This window comes from Arachis hypogaea, chromosome 20, assembly GCF_003086295.3.
Source record: "Arachis hypogaea cultivar Tifrunner chromosome 20, arahy.Tifrunner.gnm2.J5K5, whole genome shotgun sequence".
Lineage (NCBI taxonomy): Eukaryota > Viridiplantae > Streptophyta > Magnoliopsida > Fabales > Fabaceae > Arachis > Arachis hypogaea.
The window spans coordinates 116017112-116032393 of NC_092055.1; the positions used below are offsets into that span (position 1 = coordinate 116017112).

The 15282-nt window shown below is 32.3% G+C and overlaps 1 long non-coding RNA gene across 1 annotated transcript; it reads left to right on the plus strand.

Moving 5' to 3' along the window:
* Positions 1 to 831, plus strand: LOC140182610 (uncharacterized). Its single transcript, XR_011878558.1, has 3 exons — positions 1 to 315; positions 603 to 629; positions 752 to 831. It is a non-coding gene; the product is annotated as an uncharacterized lncRNA (long non-coding RNA).
* The last annotated feature ends 14451 nt before the right edge of the window (positions 832 to 15282 follow it).

Genomic DNA, 15282 nt, shown 5'->3' on the forward strand with positions numbered 1-15282 from the left:
TGAATTGATTTTGTGAATTCTGATTTTGTGAAATCTGATTGTGTGAACTCTGATTTTGTGACATGATTTTGTCATTGTGAACTCTGGTTTTGACGTTTTGTATACTCTGATTTTGAGAGATGATTTTGTGAATTGAATTATGAATTTTTTGAACCTGAGATGTTGTTTGTATACTCTGATTTTGGAATTTGGATGTTGTTTGTTTAATGTTCATTTGTTGTGAACTTGAGAGTTGAGATTACTGTGAATCAAAAGGGAACACGTGTAGTTGGAATAGTACAAAGAATGAATTCAGTTGTTTAGACAACCATAAAGGTAGCTTATTTTTTTATTTTATTTTTTCATTTTGTTGCATTTGACATGACTAATAGCCAATTTAATTAAGCTTGACTCTTGTTGTTTTGGAGTAGATTCTTTCTTAGATGTTTATTAACAAATAATTGAAGCAAGTAGATGAATTTCATGAAAACATTAGACATCCAAATCAATGAATTAGTCCATGATTCCGACTAGCTTTATGTACCTTTTAACTTGTTCAACAAATTCAGGGTTATTGCTTTTTCGAGTGATTGCATGATCTAAGTTTACTGGTGTAGTTGCAGGACCATCAACAGCTCTGGTAACAACAGGTTAGTTTTCACTTCATTATGCCTTCTCTTTTTTTTTAATGCTTTTCTTGGTATCATTATTAATTAGCCTGAAAGCAAGTAAATGTGAAAATTTTCTAAAGATGGAGTTTTGATGAATGCAGGATCAGTACTGGGATCATTTTTCCTTATCCTGCTTACCGGTGTGATTTACTACATCTATGATACTTGCATAATACAAAAATATGATTATATTTTCTTAGATGAGATTGATGCTGATTTAGATCAAGGTGGTGGTGGTGGTAGTACTAGTACATTTTATGCTGCACCACTTGCTTTTTCTGGTCCAAGTAGTGGAAATGAAGGTGATGAAATCAATGACGCAAATCTGCAACAAATTATGGAGGATTTTGATGGTTGATGACAAATTTGGCTCATTTTGATGCTGCTATGTTATGTTTGGTTGTTTGTTTGTTGACTTTTGAACTTTGAATTTGTATTTGAATGAGATTATAACATTTGGTTTATGTAGTACTTTTAATTTGAATGATATTTTCAAGTTTAGATTAGACTATAATTATATTTTTATGTGCTTATTTATTATTTTATTATAAAACGGTTTTTACGGTTCAACCACGGTCAGACCGGTTGAACCTATGAACCAGTGAACCAGTACCTAGAACGGTTCGATGACCGGTTCGGTTTTCAGAACCTTGGTGCCCGTAGCCCTTGTGGTACTCGCAGTAGAGGTTCTTGTTTCCTCCCGTCCTGTCCTTCAGTGGTCGGGGCTTCGACAGTATCCCCTTTTCTGCTATCTGTTGGTAAACTTCAGTGATCGACGCCGTGATGGGGGTGTAGTTGGTGAACTTCCCAACTCAGGGGAACGGTTTGGGTGGTTTACTCGGACCGCCGTCCTTGGCGTGTTCCTTTGGTCTTTCTCTGGCTTCGTAGTGCCGGGATTGGTTGTAGGCGGGCTGCCGTTTATTGGCAGCCACGACCCGGCTGACTTCCTCGTCATTAATGTATTCTTTGGCCACGCACTGGATCTCTTGCATCGTCCAGACGGGCTTCGTGGTGAGGTGTTTCCTGAAATCCTCATTTGACAGCCCGTTCGTTAAGCACAAACTTGCCACCGAGTCCGTCAGACCGTCAATCTCCAAGCACTCGTCATTAAAACGGTCCAGGTATTTCCTGGTCGGCTCTCCGGGTCTCTGTGTCACCCCCAGCAAATTGATTGGGTGTTTGGCTTTGACAATCCTAGTTGTGAACTGAGCCAAGAAGGCGCGGCTGATGTCGGTAAATTGGGTCACCGAGCCTTGCGGGAGGTTGTTAAACCACCGTATTGCCGGGCCCGCTAAGGTGACCGGGAAAGCGCGACATCTGACCTCGTCTCCCACCCCTTCTAGGTTCATTCTGGCCTCGAAGGCCGTCAGGTGTTCTAGGGGGTCTTGTGTTCCGTCATACTTCATGTCTGTCGGTTTGTCAAAATGTTTTGGTAATCGGACCTCGAGTACAGAGCGGTGGAAAGGGGTCGCTCCTATTATGACAGGTCCTCGGGCAGTTCTTCTCAACTCATTGTTCTCGCGGTGGGGTTCCTCGTTGCCTCTGTTCGACGCACGCCGCCTTTCGTGTCGGGCGTAGATAATGGGGTCGCGACTTCTTCTTCTGGGGCGTATCCGTTCCTCAGTGCTCTCCGACTCGCATTGGGGGCTCGGCGTGCGCCTCGAACGGCTTCTTGAACGGGAACGGGTGGGGCTCCGCTCTGGGGAGCGTTGGTCGCGCTCTCTTTCTGCTAGCCTGCGCTCTAAGTCTTGCATTCTGTGGCGTAGTTCTTGCATTATCCTGGCGTGGTTGTCACCCGTCCCCCCGAAGGGGCGTCTCTCGTGAGTCTGCGTCGCATCCCTCGTGGGCGACCGTTGCTGCTGCCGGGATTCCGTCGCGACGGCGCCTCCCCCGAGTATGGGAGGCGCTACCTCGGAACCAGTCCCAGTCTGGACCAGTATGAAATCCATGAACGTCGGTCCCCACAGACGGCGCCAATGTTCGGTAGGTCGGGTACCGGACGGTTCGGGTTAGGATCCTGAGGTCAATGCTTCGGACGGTGGAGGAGCTCGTCTGGCCGTGGTTTCCTGGTTTCGGGTGAGCGAGGTCCCGAGCACTTCTGATGGGAAAAGGGGGGTGCCACCTGCAAAGACACTCCGACGCCCTTGTCAGAATATGTGCAGGCGGAGAGGGAATGATGTGTGAATGTGACGTACCTTGGGGGAGAGCCAGTCTCCCCCTTATATACATGTCAGTGGTGGGCCCTTCGAATGGGCAGGCCCATGTCCTCAAAGGTGCTGTCCCACGGCTGTGAGCGAGCCGTACGGGACGCGTGTCCGGGTCGGGTGGAGGACGCACCATTGGGCCGGCGGGGTCTCGGGTCGGGCTGACCCGCGCGAGTCTTGGGCCAGGCCGTAACAGAGTTAATTTGGCATGATTTTATTGAGTGTAGAGTTGGGTAAGGATTTCAAAAAATAGACTCGATCATTATTTCGAGTTGGTTCGAGTCAAGGTAAATTCGGTTTCGCTCGATCCGTGTGCACATGAGAGAACTAAAAAAGATATATATGTTTTAAATTTATTTTAATATTGTGTTATATTAGTTATAAGCTTATTCTTTTATTTTTTATCACATTTGTTGAATTAGAAAATAGATCAAAGAAGTATCAAATTAGAATATATGGATAAATTCATGTTCAAATATGAATATTAATTTTTCGGTAATAAGTTTCTTATTTATAAATAAGTGTATCATAAATAAGTTTTTTTATAAATATTTTTTTTTTATAAATTATTGTTAAAACTTTAAAAACCCAGTTTTCACTCGATTTGGACCCAATATAATTATGATCCGAAAATGTTTAAATTTTATCGGGTTTAGGGCCAGATTATGATCTAAAAAATAGACCCAATATATATTTAGAGTCGACTCTAAATCAAGACAAACCCGATTTTATCCGTGAACACCTCTAACATGGTTTTCTGGTTTTTTCCCTTAATAAAACAAAAGCTTACTTTTATGGTTTCACCTGTTACATTTTTCTTTAAAATGCATAAAAAATCAATTATATTTTAATTAATATTAATCTATTTTTAAATTATCATTTTATTTATATTTATTATTTTTCTTTTCACTTTTTCTCCTTTTTTTTTTGGGTCAACATTTAGAGGAGTAAACATGACGAACTGAATTTAATTAAACCCATATTCTAAACCGACCTTTAATATTTTACGGAATCTATTTTAAAAATTCAAGTTGAGTCATAAATTAATTTCAAATAAAGTGGATAAAACCAGGTCAAGCCAATATTTAGTGTGTGTTATTTTTGTAAATCTTTTATAACAAATTAACAAAATCTTAATTTTAAAGATTAAATTTAATAAAATATTTAATTTTAATATATTAAAAGTTTAAATATTAAATTTAAAAATTAATTATTTTTGTTTATATTATAATATATAATTAGATGTATATGTAAATTTTTTTTATATTGTTAGTACATAAAAATTAAATTCTTTGGTAAACATTATATAACATTATAATAAAATAAATTATTTTTAAACAAAACAACACTATGTAATATAAAAATATCTATTAAGTATAAAAATATTAATTTCATAAATAGTTATAAAACATAACTTTGAGTTGAAGTTATGTCTATTTAAAATAGGATTCGGACCTGACCTAAAAATTACAACAGGTAAAAATGATAAATTCAAACTTGATAAAACGTGCTTTGGAATTGAGTTAAGTTTCAAGTCAGAATAAGTATTTAATAGGGCAAAACACTTAATTAAGTTTAGGGAAGAAATTTTTACACAAATTTGCCAAATTAAAATTTGGTTCATGAATCAACTAAAATTGTTTATATGTAGTTCGAAGCAGCTAAATTCGAATTCTATTTTCACATAATTCGAATCAATGTGATTCGAATTATACATACACAGTAATTCGAATCAGCGTGATTCGAATTACACCCACGTACGCGTTTCTAGATAATTCGAATTTGACGGATTCAAATTAGTCATGGTATAATTTGAATTATACTGTTAAAAAATTAATAATTTATTAAAAAAATTTATTAAAAAATTAATAATTAATTAAAAAATATATATTTTATTTCATACATTAAAAAAAAGCTAACAAAATATTTAATTACGAGATTTCTTTAAAATATTAATGAGGTATCAATTTGAATTCCATATAATACTCTTTTGTCCATTTTTAATAGCTCATGAATATTTTTTAACAAATTTTTTTAATAATTTATTTAAATTATACTACAAAAAATATTTTATTCTATACAAAATAATTTTTAAAAATGGCATAAAAAATGTTAGGAGTACTATAAAAATTTGTAATGTTTTAATGACTTAGGTAAATACATGCATGTACTCAAATTTTAAATAAAATACTCTACATAGTCAATAATAATTTAGAAATTAAAAAAAATATTTTATTCCATGCAAAATAATTAAAAAATATATTTTATTCTATACAAAATAATTTTAAAAAAAATGGCTTAAAAGATGTTATGAGTACTATAAAAGTTTGTAATATTCTAGTGATTTAGGTAAATACATGATAAAAATATATTTTCTTTAATTTCTAAATTATAGTGATTATGTAGAGTATTTCTTTAATGTCCTAAATTAGGACATTACAAATTTTTATAGTACTCTTGACATCTTTTAAACCATTTTTTAAATTATTTTGCATAGAATAAAATATTTTTTTGTGGTATAATTTAAATAAATTTATTAAAAAATATTCATGAGCTATCAAGAATGGGCAGGGCAGAAGAGTATTGTATAGAATTCGAATTGCTCACCATATAATTTGAATCAGAGTGATTCGAACTTCCCCATGATAATTCGAATCATGTAATATCTCACCATATAATTTAAATAATTTTATTAAAAAATTATCATGAATATTTTTTTAATAAATTCATTTAAATTATACCACAAAAAAATATTTTATTCTATGCAAAATAATTTTAAAAAATGGCTTAAAAGATGTTAGAAGTACTATAAAAATTTGTAATGACCTAATGACTTAGGACATTAAAGAAATACTCTACATAATCACTATAATTTAGAAATTAAAAAAAATATATTTTTATCATGTATTTACCCAAGTCACTAGAATATTACAAACTTTTATAGTACTCATAATATCTTTTAAGCCATTTTTTAAAAATTATTTTGTATAGAATAAAATATATTTTTTAATTATTTTGTATGGAATAAAATATTTTCTTTAATTTCTAAATTATTATTGACTATGTAGAGTATTTTATTTAAAATTTGAGTACATGCATGTATTTACCTAAGTCATTAGAACATTACAAATTTTTATAGTACTCTTAACATTTTTGAAGCCATTTTTTAAAAAATTATTTTGCATAGAATAAAATATTTTTTGTAGTATAATTTAAATAAATTTATTAAAAAAATTTGTTAAAAAATATTTATGAGCTATTAAAAATGGACAAAAGAGTATTGTATGGAATTCAAATTGATAGCTCATTAATATTTTAAAGAAGTCTCGTAATTAAATATTTTGTTAGCTTTTTTAATGTATGAAATAAAATATATATTTTTCTAATTTTTTTAATAAATTTTTTTAATTAATTATTAATTTTTTTAATTATTTTTAATAAATTATTAATTTTTTAACAGCATAATTCAAATTATACCATGAATAATTCGAATCAGTCAAATTCGAATTACCTGAGAATGCGTACGTGGGTGTAATTCGAATCACCTTGATTCGAATTACTGTGTATGTGTAATTCAAATCAGGTTGATTCGAATTTGTGTGCGTTTGTGTATAATTCGAAGCAACATCATTCGAATTATGTGAAAATGGAGTTCGAATTTAGCTGCTTCGAATTACATATAAACAAGCTTTGGTTGATTCATGAACCAGATTTTGGTTTAGCGAATTTGTGTAAAAATTTCCTCTCTCCTTGACTTAATTGAGTGTTTTGCCCTATTTAATACCCCTACCAACACCACAATTTCACCTTTGTTAGCGGCCATCTACCCCACTATAGATCACCCACTACCGTCATCAACTAATAACACAGGCTAGCTATTCACCCGCACCAACTGACCACCCACCACAGCCAACTGACCATCTACTATAAATACTAAACTCTAAATTCTAAATCCTGAATTTTATACTTTAAATCATAAATTATAAATTGTATATCCTAAACCCTATATTTCAAATTATAAACCCTAAATTCTAAATATTCTAACTCTAAGTCCTCTAAATAAAAAATTTAAAAAAAGTTTTAAAAACATTGATTCATATTAATCAATTAAAATTATTTTCCTTTTACTATTCTTTTGGCTTTCACAAATTTAGAATAATGTTTTAATAAATAATAACTCAATTCATACCTCAACCTACCAAGGAAATATTCCAAGACTCAACCTACTAAGACTTTAAAATTTCAAAAACTTAAAAATGGGGGAAATCTACTTACAAATTGTCTAATAAAAGAATCTTTACACTAAAAATATTTAACCTACCTAAACCTTAAAACATCAATATAGTGATTGAGATGTCCCATATTTGATTCATGCCCTTTCTCCAAATATCTCATAAGAAAATTTAGTCTCTTTGTTTTCAAAGGAAATAAAAAAAACCAATTAGAAATATTTTACATTTTCAACTAATTATATTATATAATATTATAATTTATAAGCTAGACTTTTGAAATATTTAACATAAAATATAATTAATTTACTTGAATGATAAAATAACAGATACCATTTGATAAACTACCAAATTTTTTTTTTGGTAACTTTATTTTTAAATATTGCACCCCATGCATGATTCTCAACCAACTTTAATTTTAAATTATATTTGTTGCCCGGCATTTCACGTTCCAAATCTTTTTTAAAAATGGCTTGATCCGTAATAAATCAGCAAGAAATTAAAGAAAAGCAACAAAGTTATTGGACCATTACTTCATACTTACTCCACTATTACATTATAGTTTTATTAAAACCTACCAAATAACTTCATCAACTCGTAACAATTTCTGACTGTATGTGCAAATGCTAGGACAAAATTATTAATTAAAATACAGAAGTTGATAATTGCCCTTATGCAGGTAGCATTAAGGAGATTAATTAATGTGGGAGGCATTAAGAAAAGGAACTCGTAATTCCACATGGCGGCTTGTATGATGAACAAATTAAAGAATAATCCTCCGACGTCCAACCATTTTTATAAATTAAGCACCTAATCTAATCTGCACTTTTCTATTTTGATTTGATTAAGAAGTAATACAATATATATATATATATATATATATATATATATATATATATATATATATATATATATATATATATATATATAAGTAAATGATTAAATTTGTCTCTCTAAAAGATTACTCATTTTTTAAATTAGTTTTCAAAAAATTTTTTAATTAAATTTATCTTTTAAATATTTTAAGTTAGTTATTTTAGTCCTTCCATCACTTCTATTATTACCAGCATCAAAATTTATTAGTATGACACGTTAAGTAACACCATAACATACATCTAGTAGTTTTAATTGGCGGTTAACATAATAAGTTTATGAAATTAGTTTAAATAAATTCAAATTGAAGAATTTCAATGTTTCAAGTTCTTTCTTCATTTAGATTTTGATTTGATCTAATTTCATAAACTTATCATTCTAATAGTCAATTAAGACTCCTATGTGTGTGTGTTGTAGTATCACTTAACATGCTACATTAACAAATTTTGATGTCAACAAAAAAAAAATTCTTTTGGGAACTAATTTGAAGAACGAGTGGTCTTTCACCGATGAATTTGACCATTTACAATATTTTTTCACAATATTTTCCAGTTCGACAACCTAAGGACTAATCCTTTGCGAAGCGGAACTCCATTTAAAGATTTGTTACTGGCCAACTTATTGTTGTATGCACAATGTGAATTTTGAACTCCCGATAGTTACTAAAGCGGACGAATGACCACTGAACTAACCAAAATTAACTATCTATCGAGATCTCTCTCTATATATATGTAACTCGCACTAACACGTGAGGAATAAAGTGAATTTAACAACTATTTCCATCATTATAAATCGGTTACAAAATAGACATTCATTTCCTAATACAACCGAATTAGAAGTTGATTATGAAAATAATAAAAGCATAACTATAAAGAGGAGGAAGAAGGGTAAGACTTTTAAGTCTAAATACTTGATGAGTTTTAAGAAAGTATTTAATCACAATCTCTAACAAACCACATTTCTTTAATCAATAGTTGCAAGGACAGCAGTAAAGTTACCGGGAACAGAATGTCCTATCCAAAATCTAACTTTGGAACTGAACTTATAGAAGGGAAGATAATCATAATCAAAAGTAAGGAGAAGAATGAATATATGAAAGACTACCTCAATATAATCAGGAAAGTAATAGCTGAAAAAGAACTCAGTTTCAAAATTATTTAAAATGCATTAACAGGAATGTGGAAAAATTCAGATAGACTATGCATATCAGAGGTAGGTGAAAACAAGGTCCATATAAATTTTAGAAACAACTGGAAGGGAGTACAAATCTTGAAGGGAGTCTCGTAAAGTATCAGAGACTACCTAATTAATTTACAGCTTTGGTCTCAACATGAGCCTATGTTGGAAGTAAGTCATGATTTTATGGAGTTTTGGGTTCAGATGCATGGGGTTTTTTTGGAATACATGGATAAGAAGACTGCAAAAATAATTGAGGATTTGATGAGTATAGTAATTGAAGTTGAAGACCCAATTAGGAACAACGTTTTGGTACAAACTTTCCTTAGATCAAGGATAACACTGAACATTACATGTTTTTGGATGACTAGGGAGGAGTTACCTAACATCTTGGTAGAGCTGAAATATGAGAGGTTGCAAGACAGCTATTGCTTGAAATGGGGTATAATTGGGCATGGTAAAAAAGAATGCAGGAGAAAATAAGCAATGGCATCTTGAAATTCCAACATCCCTAGATACACAGAAGGTATGGGGTCAATTAAGCAAAATCCCTTGTTATTGCGGATAAAAAAAGAGGTAGAGTACAAAAATCATATTCATGGGGAGGGAGAGAAGATGAAGCGTGTGAGGCTCAAAACACTCACTAGGAAGTGGGGGAGCAACAAAATTCCACAAGCAATGGAATAGATGGTTATCTGAAAGAAAGGGGTAAGGAGGTTTGGTGCACGAAACTGGCTCCGCAGAATTCGCACAAATAGACCGGCAAGTATACTGGGTCGTCCAAGTAATACCTCAGGTGTGTGAGGATCGATCCCACGGAGATTGTTGGTTTGAGCAAGCAGTGGACACCTTGTAGATCTTAGTTAGGCGGATAGAAAATATAGTTTGTCACGGGAAAAACGCATAAAACAAACAAATAAATAAAATGTTACTAGATAGATGATAATTCAATGGAGATAGAATCGTTGAGGCTTCGGAGATGCTGTCTTTCTGGATTAACTTTTCTTATTGTCTTTTTCAATAACCTTCTGACTCCTTCAATGGCAGCAGTAAGTGATTAACTCATGTCCTCTCATCAAGCCACCTCTAGATTTCTCACTATAGCAGAAGATGAAGCTCTAAGCAGTCCACTTTCCTTCACGATCCTACTCAAGGTGCCACAGATAAGGCAGATCTTCCGGATCAGAAAGTGCTGCTTCTCTGACTCTAGCCTTAACGCTATAGAGACCTCACACACCCATAGTCAATGGGATTTCATGTCACATATCCAAAGTTGCTCAGATGCTCTATTGAAATCCGCAATGAAATCTCTAGCTTTAGTTCAACGCTATCCGGGTCAGGACTTGCAGGGAACCCATGTAGAACGAGGGTGATTGTCACGGCACCCTCAATTCATAAGATGAAGAACGAGGTTGCATAAGAGAATAGAATCAGACATGTTGAATGAAAACAGTAAGATTATTGATCCATAAAACTCATCAGAGCTCCTAACCTTAACCTTAGGAGGTTAGTGACTCATACTGTACAGAAAATAATGAAAAACATAAAAGTGGGCAAAAGATCTCTAACAAGGGTGATCTTTGTTCTATATATACTAGTCTAGTAACTAAGAATTACAGAAATAAGATAAACTAGTCTTGTAGTGCGAAAATCCACTTCTGGGGCCCACTTGGTGAATGTTTGGGCCGAGCTTGAGTGTCTCCCACGAGCTAGTATCCCTTAGGGGCATTGAACGCTGGCTATGGACCTCCTTTTGGGTGTTGGACGCCAGCTGCTCCCCTGTGGGTGCTGGACGCCAGGAATAGGGTGGGTGGCTGGCGTTGAATGCCAGTTTTAGGCCTTCATTTCCAAAGCAAAGTATGGACTATTATATATTTCTGGAAAGCCCTGGATGTTAGATTTCTATAAGAAGGATAGTTTAGTTTGGCCTTATTCAAAGGATGGAGTATATAATGTGAGGACTGGATATCAAGTGGCAAAGAAAAAAAAAAGAAAACTTAGTAGAAGATTCCTATAACCCCTTGTCTAGTGCAAACTTTAGGACATATGGAAGAAAATTTGAAGGCTGCAAACTCCTCAAAAGATAAAAAATTTTATTTAGAGGACAGTAAATAACATCCTTCTAGTAAATGAAAACCTTTTCAAGAAAAAAAAATTGTGAAATCTCCTATTTTCCAAATTTGTGAGAGATATAGAGACAATAGAACATGCTATTCTGCTATGTCAATGGACAAGGACAACTTGATTTGGAGCGCAATGGCAATGTTGTCCTACACATGATTCAATATCAAATTTTGAAAATTTGCTTCTTGAAAAAATTCAGAGAATTAAAGAAGGAGGAGGGGAGGATATAGGAAGGAGAATAAGCAGCATTTACATCTTAATATGGGAGATTTGAAAAATAAGGAACCAAGCTATCTATAAGAGCTGTCATGTTAATCCCATAGCTACAATCATAAAAGTTAAGACTCTAGAAAAAATTTTTTCCATGCAACAAAACAGTCAGCCAACAACAACTCAAAGGAGAATAGAGATAGAGTTAGAAAGGTATGGATCATGATCAATGTTGATACAGCATTCTTAAAGGACAATGAGTAGGAGCCACTATGGTAGTTGTTAGACATAATTCTAAAAAGATGCTTGCGGAGACTGCTAACAATATTCAAATCTTCTCCACTTTGGCAACAGAAGCATTGGCTGTTAGAAATACTTTAGTATTAGCCCAAAATTTACAATTGAATAAAGTACTAATTGAATCAGATTCTCTTATGTTGGTGCAGGCAATCAAATCTAAAGGATTAATGGCAGAGATCAACATCATTTTTTAAGATATCTTTCAACTAGAAGAAGAAATCTAAGAATGTGGATTTACTTGGGCTCCACGTAAAGGGAATCAACTTGCGCATGCAATAGCAGCCTTGGAAATTTATAATAATCTTCGGAACAGATGGTGTACTGAATCGCCAGCAAGCATTGCAACCATTCTCCATCATCTATAGAAGAACGACAAAGCGTCTCAGAGGTGGAAGAGACATGAATCATGTTCTGATGGATTATTCGAATAAAAAATTATCAAGTATTATTGAAATGAAGACACTGTTGAGACAACCTACAATTCAAAAAAAAAAAAAAACAGAAGAAAGTAACAAGATTTTATATCACAAGAAGTTAGAAGAGAATAAGGCACTTGGTAAGAGTTAAAATTATAAGTATGGGGTTGTCAGAACCATCGACGATTATTGTCAGATATCTTCTTTTTCCTCTTAGACAGAAGAACGTTTGAGCTCTCTGTCATTGGAAGAAGTCTAATCGGGCGTCTTTGTAGTGATTCTTTGTGACCCATATCTTGACATCTTCGCCAAATGTCTTGCCGAAGCTAACTGCACTGAGGACGAGTATCTATAGCAACTAGAAAGATTGCTTGGAGGCTTACGGTACCAGTACAGTAACGCATCTGTAGTGAGGAGATAGGCTTAAGCATGTGATTAGATTAGAAAGCGGGTCAGGGATTTGTAAGAGGGTCGGAAAATACCGTGGGTAACAAAAAAAAATATACCAAAACAATTATCAAGGTAATCTACTATAATCATGTTACATGTATATTAAAAATCAACCACTAAATCAGTCATCGATATAAAATATAATAGATATTGAAATACAATATACACATTGAAATGAGTCAAACTATTCATATATTTACACAAATAAATATACACAACTATATAATGACTGATTTTTAGTGTATATCATATTTTTGAAAAAAATGTTATAATAAAGTGAAAAAAAAAAGTGTATTTTTAATACATTTATTGTTTATTTTATATCATTAAAATTAACATGTGGCCTTAAGGGTTAAGGCACTTATCAATCAAACCCCAAATTATTTCACTCTAATTACAATTTAGTTAGCTGGTATACCCGCATAAGTAACGGACGATGCGTTCCTCATTCTATTAAATGCATGAATATACGGGTGATTGTTCTCCAATTATGCCCCACATGTTTGATTAGTAAATTTGGAATGCATATCAATAATTCCCTTCTGATTTGAACCTCACCTTCCCATAACTTATTTCATTTCATTTCTTTGGTTTTAATCTTTCTTCTTATGAAGACATGAAAAAAAAAAAATTATGGCTTGCATATCAAAAGAAAAAAGAAAAGAAAAGTAAAAGATACAAAGATAAAGTTGGCTGCATCAGAGTGGAAGACCGAGTATACATGTAAGAAAAACATCTTTAATGTTTTTGGGAGTAAAAAAATCTATCATGATCAGAGATTTTGGAAAGGCATAAATGGATCATTCTATTTTATGATTGCTTCGATTCTATGTGGGCCTTCTGATAAAAGTGTGGGCCTCATTGTGGTTTCTTTAGCAATTTCCGCTTCCTCAGTCGCCTTAGTGTAGGATAAAAGTGGGGATTAAAATGTGTGAAAGAAAAAAAAAAGTTGGGTTGGTTTAGTGATTAATTCAGTAGTGCGATGGATTAGTCTTTTATATGTTAGATTGGAGGATACTGTGAGAAACAAAAAAAAAAATTATGCAAAAAAATAAAGTGAGAAATAAAACTATTTTTTAATTTCTTTGATAGAAAAGAGTTTAATTGTTTTGTACTTTTACAACGTATGATTTTTTTCTAAAATAGTTTAATTGAGAAACCAAAAATAATTTGTCTAAAATAGTTGGTCCGACGTGACTACAAAATTCAAATCCATTCTACACCTAACACGTGAAGATTAAGTGTGTTATTTTGCTACCATACCAATAATATAGTTATAATTATAATATAGTATAATAATGTATAATAATAATCCGTCTACTTTTTCCAGCCAAATAATTCTCATATTCATGTCTACTTTCATTACGTACCCATGAACTAGGGTAGTTATTTCTTTTTAAATATATTCATTTACTAATCTTTTCAATAACGAATACACATCTCATGGCCTTTATAGGTTGCTTTAGATTATCATCTTTTAATTGGATGATGACATTGACCCACGAGAGTATGAACAGTTACAGCTTCCCACCAAATGAACGATGTTGCATAGATTGCAATGCAAATTACGATACTATATCTGTGTATATACCGAAAAAGAAAAAGGTTTCATACCCAATAAGTTAAAGGGGTCATTATTGTATACCCTCCTCCCTACTTCCTCTTGTTATATAGAGCATGAATATCACGTAATTGACCTAACTAGATTGATAAATTTATCCCATATTTTAAAGTGAATTTTAGACAATTCTCTCGTAAATAAAAAATTAGTTATCTTTTATGACGTGTTTAATTATCATTGATAAAATTTAACTATGTCATCATAATTAATATTTAACCGCAAATTCTTTTTCATGTGAGAGAGAGACATGTATCACAGAATGGTGTCAGAAAAGAAATATTTTGTTTTTTTTAAACAAACAATCACAAATCGGACAGTCATTTGTGGTTTAGAAAAATAATTTAATATTAAAATCGGACTCTCTGATTTTCAAAAATTAAAAAAAATTTAAAAATATAAATTGGACCCTCCGATTTGATCATTACCTTTTCCATACAAAGAACTCGCATGGTCTGAGTTTTTCACACTGAATCTGAGTAAAAGTTGTCTCACACATTAATGTAGCACCCCAAAAACCCATAATCATGCACAACACAAATGAAGTTTTCATAACAAAAAAAATTGAGCCATGTTTAACCGTCTCTTTTTTTTTTACTTTTAAAAATCAAATAACTCAATTATAATTTTTTTTTGACAAATTAAAAGAGGTTTCAACTTTCAAATAAGTCTCAATTTTTAATTTTATTTCTTAAATCATCCAATTTATCATTTATTTTTAATCAAAAAAAAAAAAAGAAAATAAAAACAAACGGTGAAAATAATGGTGTATGTGCGTTACTAGTGTATAATCTTGATAAAGACATTTTAAAATTTAATAATGTTATCTTAATTGATTATGTTTAATATAGTAGAATTTAAGTTGGATATATATGATATATCTTTTGATGTAGTGTTCTGTTAGATTGTATTTGTTTTTGAGAAAAGAATAAAATAAGACACTAAAAATAAGACACATAAAAATAAAGATATAAATTTTGTATTTTTTTATTTTATTTGGTGATAAATTAAAACATATTATGAAAATTTAAT